Below are 12,303 nucleotides of genomic sequence, written 5' to 3'. Positions count from 1 at the left end.
AAACTCCCCTTTCTCTTAAAGAAAAAACATAGTACAAAAACTTTTTTTTCCTAAAACCTTAAACAGATAAACATAGGTTTCAACTAGCAACTTTAATAAAATATAGTTTGAAGATAGGCTTTTGTGATTAGGTCGTTTAGCCTTTGAGTTGCCAGGCACCTTTGCTGAGAGCCCTCAGGCAGAACGAGTTCAGAGTGTCCCCTTCTTAGTAAAGCAGTCAGCGAGCTGTTCCTTGGAGGCTGACCACATGATCTGCGGGATGGTCCCAGAGTGGACGAGTTCCTTGATGCTGCTGATTTCGAGGCGGAGTCTCTTTTCAGTCACGCTTTTGGTGGACTTCACAGCATCAAGAGTAATTGTCCGTTACACTGACAATGGGCAAATTGTTTCGTGTGCAATCACCTGTGGTCAGTTCGGAGTAGAGTGTAGCCAAAAAGACTGCACTGTCAATGCCATCTGCAAGTGCCAACGTCTCTCCTGCTAAGGTGCTTCGGACAACTCTCTTGATCCTCTTTGAACGCCAGCATATAGGTGAAAACCGTCCATTCTCTCCCATAAGCATGACCAGGTGTCCGCCTTGAGTGCCACCGTCTGGAGAGTTTCCCATCGAGAAATCACTAAACACCACTAGTTTCAGCGAGCTGTCTTTTCCCCAGGTGCTGAAACCTCAAGGTCACCTCTTCGGATTTCAGTTTCCTGACAAGTTTGTTTGCACAGTGTAGAGTCTGAACAGTAGCATGCTTTGTACTTGATGATAGGATGGATATGTCGCACATTATGTCGGGTCTACTCTGTCTTGCTACCCACAATATTTGGCCAATCTTCGACTTTAACATGTCAGTTTCAGTGTCTGTTAGAGGAGGCCTCTCGCTGTGTGGCTCTGTTGGAATCCACAGAAATGGGTTGTAGATTCTTGATGTAAATCCTTTGTTGCACTTGTATCTCATCCTCCAAAGAGTAAACCTCCATTCTAATGTAGCTGAAGCTGTTGTGCTCTTCACGTCCAACTTGAAAAGCAACTTTCAAGTGAGGAATGACTGTTGTGGAGAATGTTTCTGAACCACCCCAGATGAAGTCATCCACGTGACAAGCAAGGAGTCCCATCACGTTGCAGGAGGTCATCCAGCCAGTAGAACACTGCTGGATCACTTGTGACACAGTAGCTCCCAGTTGCTGCATGCTGTCTTTCACTCTGTTGTACCAATACAGAGAAGCATCTGCTAAGCCATAAACACACTTTTTTAACTTCCACAGAATTCCTTTGCTCTGAGCTTCTTGGGGGGGGACGAATATAGACATTTCGGGTTAACTCTTTGCCTTGTAAAAAGGCTGCTTTAATGTCCATAGAGTTAAGCTGCCATTTCTTTTGACATATCACTGCCATAATCATTTAGAGACTCTGAGGCACATGTAGGCAAGTCTTTTGGGAGCTCCTGGGTGTTAATTTCTTCAAAGCCTCTTGCAACTAATCTAGCTTTCGGTGCAACACCATCAGGTGTCTCCTTGAGTGTGCACACCCACCTCTTAGAGACGCATTTCTGGCCTTCATCTTTCACCTCTTCAAACACATCATTCTTTTTCCAGTTGCTGAGTTCATTGTGTTTGGCAGACATGAAGGCATCATTATTCGCAATAAGTATGTCTTCTTCAGGATGGCTAGCACCTAATTCACCATGCTCAGGTGGGACCACTTGAAGATTGTGTACTCGTCCTAAATCAACAGAACTGGTAGTGCCAATAATTTCCTCAGGCTCAATGTACTCTAAATTGTACCAGTATTTGTATGCTTTTCCTGCCCCGCTGAGTGTGCTTGGCCACTCCCACTATCTGTGTATGTGACTACCTGTCCAGTTTTCAGACTTAGGTCTTCACAGGTTGTGGTTGAGTTGTTCTGGAAGCGTCAGATAGAAACATGACTACCTCCTTCTGTCTGTCTTGGTGTGTGAGAGGGTTCGCTGTTATCCTCCCCATTTGTAGGTGTCTCCTCCTCACTTTCGTTTTCAGTGTCATAGTTATTCTCATAAAAGCCGGGTTCTGGTAATGTGGTAGGATGTTCAGTCGCTTCCAGCTGAATGTCCTTTTCTCCCAGCTCTGCTTGTGGGTCATCTACTTTTCAAAGCCTGGAGTGATGTACGCAAACGTAAGTGCCTCCATGCCTCACAAATATCACCACACCATCTTGGCCGATGACCACACCTGGACCTTTCCATTCTGTACAATCCACCCGTTTGAAGTAGACTTTGTCTCCGGTTTCGTATCGGTCATCAATGGTCCGTAGTTGTTTACGAAGGGCTCTTTGGATCCTTTCAGAGCACTCAGCTTCTGTAAACGCTCTTCTTGCAGTATGTCATGTTGTGATGTGCTGGGCTAACCAAGTACTCATATTAGTACCTTCCAGAGCTGGCAGCTTATTAGTGAGAACTGAAGGCAGATTTGGGTTCTGTCCAAATACCAGCTGGAGCCATTCACGTTGTGCATAAGAGTTCTTTGCCATCAGGGCCCAGTCGAGGGCCATCCTCCAGTCACATCCATTGTCCCTCTTCACTTTCATCAGGGTTTCAGTGAGGGTTTGATTATGCCTTTCCAAAAGCCCATTGCTCCATGAGCTGTAAGCTGCAGTTGTTTTTACTTCAATGTTGAAGCTTTCAGCCATGTCCCTCATATCGTCGTTGTTGAATTCTCCCCCATTGTCACTGAACAGTCTGCTTGGAAGACCATGAACACTTATCCAGCAATGTATAAAGTGCTTTACAATCTCCCTGGGTTTCTTGGTGGTGACGATGCTCACTGCACTGAAACGTGTGAAGTGGTCAATTGCATGCAGATACCACACTCCCGGCTCTAACTCACGCAAATCCACAGCTACAGTTTCATTCTAGGTTGAGGCCATGGGCAAACCCACCGCTGGCTTTGGCTTGCTATATCTAATGCATGTGTTTTTCACAATGTCTTTAAGGATTGTGGTGCATTCAGCATCAGCATTACCTGAGCAGGCCAGTAGTTTCTTCAGTCTGTCAAGAGAGGCATGTCCAAATAGCTTGTGTAGTTTGAACAGAACTTTCTGTTTTCTTTTTGTTGTCATGTTTTCTGTCACTGTGAGAATGTCACCCTCATTCTGGAGGTCATTTTCTTCTGGGTTACTCTCATCTCTAATGTTCACACAATAGTGTCCTGAAGATGTTAGTTCAAGTTTCACTGGTTGTTTAAACATTGTGGCTTTGTCATTTTCAATGTCTAAAAGGGCACCTGCTCTTTTCAGTGAAGTTTTGCTTAAAAGCAATGGGATATCTACCGGAACTACTTCTGTTTCAATTTTACATCTAGTCTGTCCTATCATGGCTGGGATTTTTACTTTCTTTGTAGAATGAACAATTCTCCCATCGCCAAACTTGAATGCTATTACACTCTTTTTGTCCCCCATTTTCTTTAACTCACGTTGCGTTAGTCCACTCATGTAATGATCAAGCCATTTTTCTCCACACACAGTTCTAGTACAAGCTGTGTCAATTACAGCTGATCCTAGAGACTCCACCATGAATATCTCTGTATCAGTCAACGATTCTTTTGATAATAAAGTAATGTGGCATTCTTCAACATCTGTCACCTCCTCATCTTCTGTCAATTTTGCTTTTTCTGGCAGACTTTGGCAGACTTCACATCTTGTCCTTCTACCATATCTGTCGAGTGGATTTGTCCCTTGAACAGCCGTTTGATGTTGTGGGCTTGACCTGACATTACTTTCACGCTTGCCAGTAAACCGTGTGTAGTAGGCTGAGTCGCCAACACCCACACTCACACGGAGGTCATCAGCTCCCTCTTGTGGAGAATTATCACCAAAGATTCTCTTCAAGCCTGACTTCACGTTAACAAACGAAAGCTCTGTGCAAGCAGTAAGTGCCAATTGTTTGTCTTTAACATTAAGTCCTGCAGTGTCTAGTAGCTTGAAAGCTAACACAGCATCTGCAAGCTCCATCTTGAACTTACGTAGTCGTTGTACCGGCGCTCAAACTCGATAATGTAGTCGACCATAGAGACGCCATTTTGTCTTGCGATCCGGTCAAACTCTGTGTACGCCTCGTACTGGCGACCTTTTTCCTCTTTCAAAAAAACTGAGTCCAATTTCGTAACATGTATAAACATTCCTCCATCGACGTTTAAATCCGCTGCGGCTATTTCTAGCGCACTATCCCTCGCTCTTCCCGTCAGCGATAAACCAACCGCCAAGGCCTGCTTCTTCTTCTCCATGGTCTGTCACCAGCCTCCAAACTTCAACCTCATTTTTCCAGCTCTCATAAGACTTCTTCTCGTCAAACTGCGGCGGAGTTTTATAATTTCCAGCCGCCATCCTCTGCTACCATGTTAAGTGATTAAATTGCAGTGACAACGGTAGATGTTTCAAGCTTTACTTCAAGCCAACATAAACATACGTTTTACATATGTTCCTCTAGAACCAAACTGAACCCGCGCATGCACACTAAACTGAATACTTAACACACTGCACTAACAAGTCAGTATCTTTAAGAGCAGCTTTTATCTACAAACTCAAAATAAATTAAACAAAGTGAAATTCAAAAAGATTCAAGTATACAACATTAACTTTTATTCTGATTACCTTTTATCAGTATAGGTAAATACTGAAAAACATTGTGCTTTGAAGAAAATGAAGCAGCAATCACTTCAACCTTAATGTACCACTGATAATGGGAGAACCGGGGATGTCTTTAATACAAAGTCAATGCACAGACGCGTATGTGAATGACGCAACGCGAAAAATGTGCCTCAAGCTTACATTTTTAACTTGGGCGAAAAAATGTGTGTGAGGCTGTGTCGTTGACGTCATGCAGCTGACGTCATGCAGCTGACGTCATGCAGCTGTTTAATAAGAAACTATATAGGATAAATTGGTAGTCTGGAAAGCGGCCGTCATCCAGACGCAGTTCCTGGAGAAGCTGTGTGCAGCTACGGATAATATAATATATCATATTAATATTATGAACCCAGACACGAGGGCTTGATGGTCCGACGTTTGTGGGACTTCCTCAATATGTACAAAGCACAAATAGTGGTTATTTCTTCCATGGTGGACAGTGGTAATGAACTGTTTTCATGGCGATAAGCCACGCCTCCTCTCCGGCGCTTCTAGTGCGAACAAAGCGAATGATCACAAATAGTCAGGCGAGTAAACTCATGCGAGTAAAGCAACGCGAGAGTTCGCTTCTCTCTTGGTGTGAACGCAGCATGAAGGAGAGTTAACAGACCGCACTCCGCTGCAGAAAAGAAATACCTTCAAAATAAAAGCACATGATTTCTTTCTTACATTTTTTTAAGAAAGGGTGATGATATGTCTTTCAAGCCGTCGCGGGACACCTAAAATGACGTGGCGGGCCGGAATCGGCCTTCGGGCCCTGTGTTTGACACCTGTGTCCGAGAGCAATTTAAAAACTCTGTCCCGTCGCGTGTTGCTGTTTACATCAGTGAGCAGAAGGTAACAACCGCTGCGACACGCGCTGATGATTACGTGTCATTGGTGCGCTGGTGGTAGCAGTGTCATTGGTGCTACTGCTGTCGGTGAGTCATTTGGCCTACACAGTAAAACAAGTCAAAAACAACATTAATGTTGACATTATATAACATATTATATTACACATTATATAAAATAATATTATAATAACATATGAAGTTACACTACTGTACTGTGTTTAATTGAAAGCTCAAATTCAATGATTATATTCATAATTTCACAATATTATAACTGTTATAAAAGCAGATCCTTAAAAGGTTATTTTCTATTTCCACTGGTTTGTTGTTCATGAGGTCCCCTGCTATGTTCATGTCTATTTTATTGAGATTTTACTGTACAGTTTTTGTGAAAATTAAAGGAAAAGTTGGCTCAAATTAAAAGATGATATTCTTAATTTCCCAATATTTGAACTGTTATTAAAGCATATCTTTAAAAGGTTATATTCTATTTCCACTGGTTTGTTGTTCACAAGGACCTCTTCCTTGTCCATGGTTATTTCCATGAGATTTTACTGTACAGTTTTTGAGAAAATCACAGTCAGCTAAAAAGAAAAATTATATTAATAATTTCCTAATATCTGAAACATTTTTAAAGCAGATCATTAATAGTGTATATACAAAAGACACTAGTATGTGGTTATAATATTGGGAAATTGTGAATAGAATCATTGAATTTGAGCTGACTTTCAATTAAAAACAGTACAGTAGTATAACTTCATATGTTATAATATTATTTCATATAATTTCCAAATTAATGTTGTTTTTGACAAATCAGACAAAATCATTGCTTAAATAAGGGTCTATCTCCGTGCTTTTGGGCCGTACAAGCCTCTGTACCGTAACAATTAAATTAAAAATTAATAAGATTGATGAGTTTGAATCCCTACCTGCCATTTATTCATAAAGGCGTTGTGTCCATGATAGCAACAACTCAAATTGTAACAATTCAATTCTAGTGTTGTCACAGATGATACGTGCAAGAGAGGTGTCCTTTAGGGAGTCCCTCTGGCCCGCAGTGAAAACGCCATTGTTCTCCCACCGAAGTCTGCAATTGGCAGTTCATGTTTAAAAGTGTGGCTAACACAACTATCTGCACATCTTTATGTCAGTCAATAATGCATTTTTTGTAAAATTGTAACAAAGAGACTTTACAGGCATGAACGCTTCAAGAACAATGATGCCAAAGCATCAAAATACAAGTTGAAGTTGGTAAACTCATCTAAACTAAGTACACTGCTGTCTGACCAACATAAAGTGTCCTGAATATGTGTATACATTTAGCGGTCAGGTTGCAGATTACAACTAAACAAACACACCAAAAACACACTAATTTATAGTTTCAAGGTCCCACGGATCAATTTAGGGAGAACTCAAGCTGGGGCACGCAGCGTGATCAAATTGATCACTGGATTAATGTATTGAGATTTGACTTGTATATGTGCTTATTACGTATTATCTTTATTACATGTTATTTGTTTAAACATGGTGTATACCAAGCCAGCTTGACCACTATATCCTGTGCAGTAGATGTATGGACTCATGGTCCAATGTTGCACAAGCACCATAGATCTTGAAAGTATTATTATAAGAATTAAGTCATGATACAAAAAACACTTTGTAACAGGTTTCCCTGCCACCCGGTGAGTCGCGGACTTTAACAGAGGCAGCAACACAGCTTGAGGTAGTTTCAAATGCTCTTTATTCGCCACACACAAATACAGGCTCCGTGACAGCTTCGGCTTCCCCCTCTCCTCTCAGTCCCTCCTGCACTTATTTGGGGAGAGACCGCCAGATTAACCCCAGCTGAGGCTGATTAACCCTCAGCCCCAGCTGAGACTGATTAGACATCATCCCGGCACTGTTCCCTGAACCACATCCCCGCTCCACCCACTCTACAGCTGAGTCTAACCACACCCAACTGCCACATACCTCCACCGCCCGTCTTAGGCCAGGGTGCCATCTGGCCTAACCTACTCCCCCCCCCCTCCCCCCCATGAGAGCGGGAGAGGAAGTCGGCCACGACCATCTGCGTCCCCGGCCTATGGATCACCTTGAAATTAAAAGGCTGTAAAGCCAGATACCACCGAGTGATCCGGGCGTTGGTGTCTTTCATGTGGTGGCGCCACTGCAGCGGGTCATGGTCCGACCAGAGGGTGAATGAGCGTCCCAGGAGGTAGTAGCGCAGGGAGTCGACCGCCCACCGGATAGCCAGGCACTCCTTCTCCACCGTGCTGTACCTGGCCTCCCTCTCTGAAAGCTTCCGGCTGATGTACAGGACTGGGCGGTCAACCCCCTCTACCTGCTGGGACAAAACGGCCCCCAGCCCTCTGTTCGACGCATCAGTCTGCAGAGTAAAAGGAAGAGAAAAGTTAGGTGTGTGAAGGAGTGGTTCCCCACAGAGAGCTTGCTTTACCTTCTCGAACACCAACTGGCACTGCTCCGTCCACTGGACCGGATCTGAGGCACCTTTCCGGGTGAGGTCAGTCAAGGGGCTGGTCAGCTCTGCAAAGTTTGGGATGAACCGTCTGTAATAGCCCGCCAGCCCCAAAAACTGTCTCACCTCTTTTTTTGTCTTGGGTGGCGGGCAGGCGGCAGTCTTGTCTACCTGAGGGCGCACCTGCCCGGCGCCCAAGTGGTACCCCAGATACCGTACCTCCCTCCGTCCAACTGCACACTTCCCCGGGTTGGCAGTGAGCCCCGCCTGCCTCAGGGACTCCAGCACCGCGCCCACCCGCTGCACATGCTCCGCCCAGGTGGTGCTGTGGATGATCACATCATCCAAGTAGGCGGCCGCATATGCAGCGTGCGGACGCAGCACCTGGTCCATGAGGCGTTGAAAGGTGGCTGGGGCCCCAAACAACCCAAAGGGAAGCGCGGTAAATTGGTACAAACCAAACGGAGTGGAGAAGGCCGTTTTTTCCTTGGACTCTGGCGACAGAGGAATCTGCCAGTAGCCCTTGGTTAAATCCAGGGTCGTAAAAAAACGCGCAGTGCCCAGTCGGTCCAGGAGTTCGTCGACCCAGGGCATCGGGTAAGCATCGAACCATGACACATCATTCACCCTGCGATAGTCCACACAGAACCGTATAGACCCATCCTTCTTGACAACAAGAAGGATGGGGCTACACCAGGCACTGTGTGACTCTTCTATTACCCCCATCTCCAGCATAGCCGCCAATTCCCTCTGAACCACTTTTCTTTTGTGTTCAGGTAACCTGTAGGGCCGCAACCGCACCATCACGCCCGGAGGAGTCTCAATCTGGTGCATGATGAGGTTTGTGCGTCCTGGCAGGAGAGAGAACACGTCAGAAAACCTCTCTTGCAACTGGGCAATATCTGTTCTCTGTGTCCCAGAGAGATGGTCTTCACAAAAGAGCGAGGCCGGATTGGTGGATTTTGGGACCTCAGGCCCCAGCTCCTCTCTCTCAGATACCGCAGACACCAGAGAAACAGACTCCGTCTCCCTCCACGCTTTTAGGAGGTTGAGGTGGTAAATCTGTGTAGCTCCGCCCCTGTCAGAACGCACTACCTCATAATCAACATCCCCCACTCGCCCTGTGACCACAAAGGGCCCTTGCCACTTGGCAAGGAGTTTAGAGCTGGAAGCAATACAAGTACCTTCTCTCCCGGCGTGAATTGTCTCAGCCTGGCCCCTCTGTCGTACAGGCGTTGTTGCCGTCCCTGGGCCTGGAGCAAATTCTCACGTGACATCCTACCCAGTGTGTGGAGCTTTGCTCGCAGGTCCAGGACGTACTGGATCTCGTTTTTGCTGGTGCTCGGCCCCTCCTCCCAGTTTTAAGGTCGAGCACCCCCCGCGGAATCCTGCCGAACAAAAGTTCAAAGGGAGAAAACCCTGTGGAGGCCTGGGGGACCTCCCGCACTGCAAACAACAGAGTCAAGCCATTTATCCCAATTACGCACATCTTCGCTAATAAATTTACGGATCATGGACTTTAAAGTCTTATTCAGACGCTCCACCAGACCGTCTGTCTGTGGGTGGTACACACTGGTCCGAATAGACTTGATGCCCAGTAACCCGTAAAGTTCTCTCAGTGTTCGTGACATGAACTGGGTGCCCTGGTCAGTCAGAATCTCTTTCGGGATTCCGACTCGGGAGATGACCTGAAACAGCGCCTGGGCGACACTCTTTGCAGAAATGTTGCGCAACGGCACCGCCTCCGGATATCGTGTTGCGTAATCCACCAGGACTAACACAAAGCGATATCCGCGTGCACTCCGGTGAAATGGCCCGATAAGGTCCATGGCGATTCGCTCGAACGGAACCTCCATTAATGGCAGAGGACGCAAAGGCGCCCTCGGAATGGCCGGGGGATTTACCAATTGACACTCCGGGCAGGACGCACACCAACGGCGCACATCCGCCCGGATGCCCGGCCAATAAAATCGGGTCATTATCCGGTCTAGTGTTTTATCGTATCCCATGTGACCAGCCATCGGGTTATAATGAGCCGCCTGGAAAATCATTTCCCGGCGGCTCTTCGGCACCAGCAACTGGGTGCTTTCCTCTCCTGTCTGAGCGTCACGGCTCACTCTGTACAGTCTGTCCCTAATCAATGAAAAGTGCGGATATGACTGCGCTGCGTCAGGGCGCACCAACTGACCATCAATTCGTATCACTTGGTCAAAGGCTGAGCGTAGAGTATCGTCGCGAGACTGCTCGAGTGGAAAATCTTCCATGGAGTGAAACTCGGGAGCCGGTGGAGTCTCCACAGGAGGCTCTGCCGGTTCCCCCTCCCCGTCTGCAGTGTCGGACAACCTTGCGTCGCCACTGAGCACAGCGCAGATATCGCATGTCCCTGCCGGCCGTGAACACCCCCCCGCAACCTGTCCCATTAACTTGTTAAACCCTGGCCAATCCGTTACGAAGATTAGGGGGTGCGTAAGGTGGGAGCTAACCGCGACCTTTACATTTTTTTTTTCCCCCCCGTATCTAATTTCCACCGACACCATAGGATATTCGTGAACGTCCCCATGCACACACATTATCTTCACCCACAATGCCTCCATCAATGCCCCGGGTCGAACCAGGCTCTGGTGGATCATAGACTGCGTACAGCCAGAATCCACCATCGCCTGGTGTGTCCCCCCCTGGATTCTTACCGGAACCCGGTACGTCGCTCCCGGACCGGGGGAAGGTGTTGGAGAGCCGGCAACCCGAATCACCTGGCCCACCTCCATCCGCGGACACTCCCTCCGGAAGTGCCCGGGCTGCCCGCACCTCCAACACTCCTGCCCTGGTGTTCGAGAATCCCCCTGTAGGTCAGGAAGAGTGCCGGTGCTGGCTGCGGTCGGTGGCTCGGGGACTCGGACACTGTGCCGGCGTCGACCCCGACAGCGGCTGTGTGGGTAGCCTCCTCCGTGGGGCAGGTGTTGGCCGGAACGAAGCCGGCATTAGACCGCTGTCCCCCTGCCCAGGGGAATGAACTGTGAACTGCCAGGTGGTCCTCCGCCAAGGTGATGGCGGTTCCCAGCAGCGACGGGCGGTGGCAGCGGACCCACGCCGAGGTTCCGGACGGCAATCCGCCCACAAACTGCTCGAGGACGACTTTTTCCACCACCTCCTGTGCCGCTCCCGGACCCCTGGGTTGTAGCCATCTGGTGGCGGCGTCCTTGAGCCGCTGCGCAAACGCAAAGGGACGGTCCTCCGGCCCCAGCCTGGCCTCACGGAACCTCTGCCGGTGGTCCTCTGGGGACAGGCCCATCCGGTCGATCACAGCCTTGCGCACATCCGAATATCGGTGCTTGGCTGCCGGGGGGAGCCCCAGGGCCGCTGTCTGTGCCTCCCTGGCAAGCAGAGGCAAGAGCCGGACCGCCCACTCGGCAGCAGGCCAGCCACACGCCTCCACTGTTGCCTCGAAAGACTCGAGGAAGGACTGGGCATCGTCCCCTGCCGTCATCCGATGTAGAGCCACCTCCATAAGGGCGGAGGAAGCCGCCGGCGGTGGCACCGCAGCTGTCCGGGCTGCGAGCTGCTCCAGGGTGAACGCCTGCCTCTCCGCCTGGACCTGGAGCTCACCCATGAACTGACGGTTCATCTCCGCCTGGTCTCTCTGCATCCCAGCGATCCCCGCCAGCATCTGCCCCAGCGCCACGATCGACTGGCTCGGCAGCTCCGGCTGCTGCTCTCGGTTTTCCATCTGTCCGCCCCACGTTGGGCTCCACTGTAACAGGTTTCCCTGCCACCTGGTGAGTCGCGGACTTTAACAGAGGCAGCAACACAGCTTGAGGTAGTTTCAAATGCTCTTTATTCGCCACACACAAATACAGGCTCCGTGACAGCTTCGACTTCCCCCTCTCCTCTCAGTCCCTCCTGCACTTATTTGGGGAAAGACCGCCAGATTAACCCCAGCTGAGGCTGATTAACCCTCAGCCCCAGCTGAGACTGATTAGACATCATCCCGGCACTGTTCCCTGAACCACACCCCCGCTCCACCCACTCTACAGCTGAGTCTAACCACACCCCACTGCCACACACTTATTTATCATGTTGCACTTAAGGTGATGTCAATTGTTAACTCTTAGGATGAACACAATGACAAATGACAAATATTTATTTGTAAAGTTCATTATTTAGAAATGATCAAACAGTTCATTGGTCAGGAAAAAAAATCTACATTTGAAAGAGAAGGAAAAAAATCGCATTTCAACTAATTGCCAGCACTCCAGCAGAATAATATCCAGCAGAAATGTTATGTATGAATTGCCCTTAGATTTAAATAAAAAATGTAAATTACAAGAAAAATATTTTATTCCACACGACAA

This window comes from Cyclopterus lumpus, chromosome 9 (assembly GCF_009769545.1).
Source record: "Cyclopterus lumpus isolate fCycLum1 chromosome 9, fCycLum1.pri, whole genome shotgun sequence".
Classification (NCBI taxonomy): Eukaryota; Metazoa; Chordata; class Actinopteri; order Perciformes; family Cyclopteridae; genus Cyclopterus; species Cyclopterus lumpus.
Note: the sequence above shows the minus strand (reverse complement) of the source record.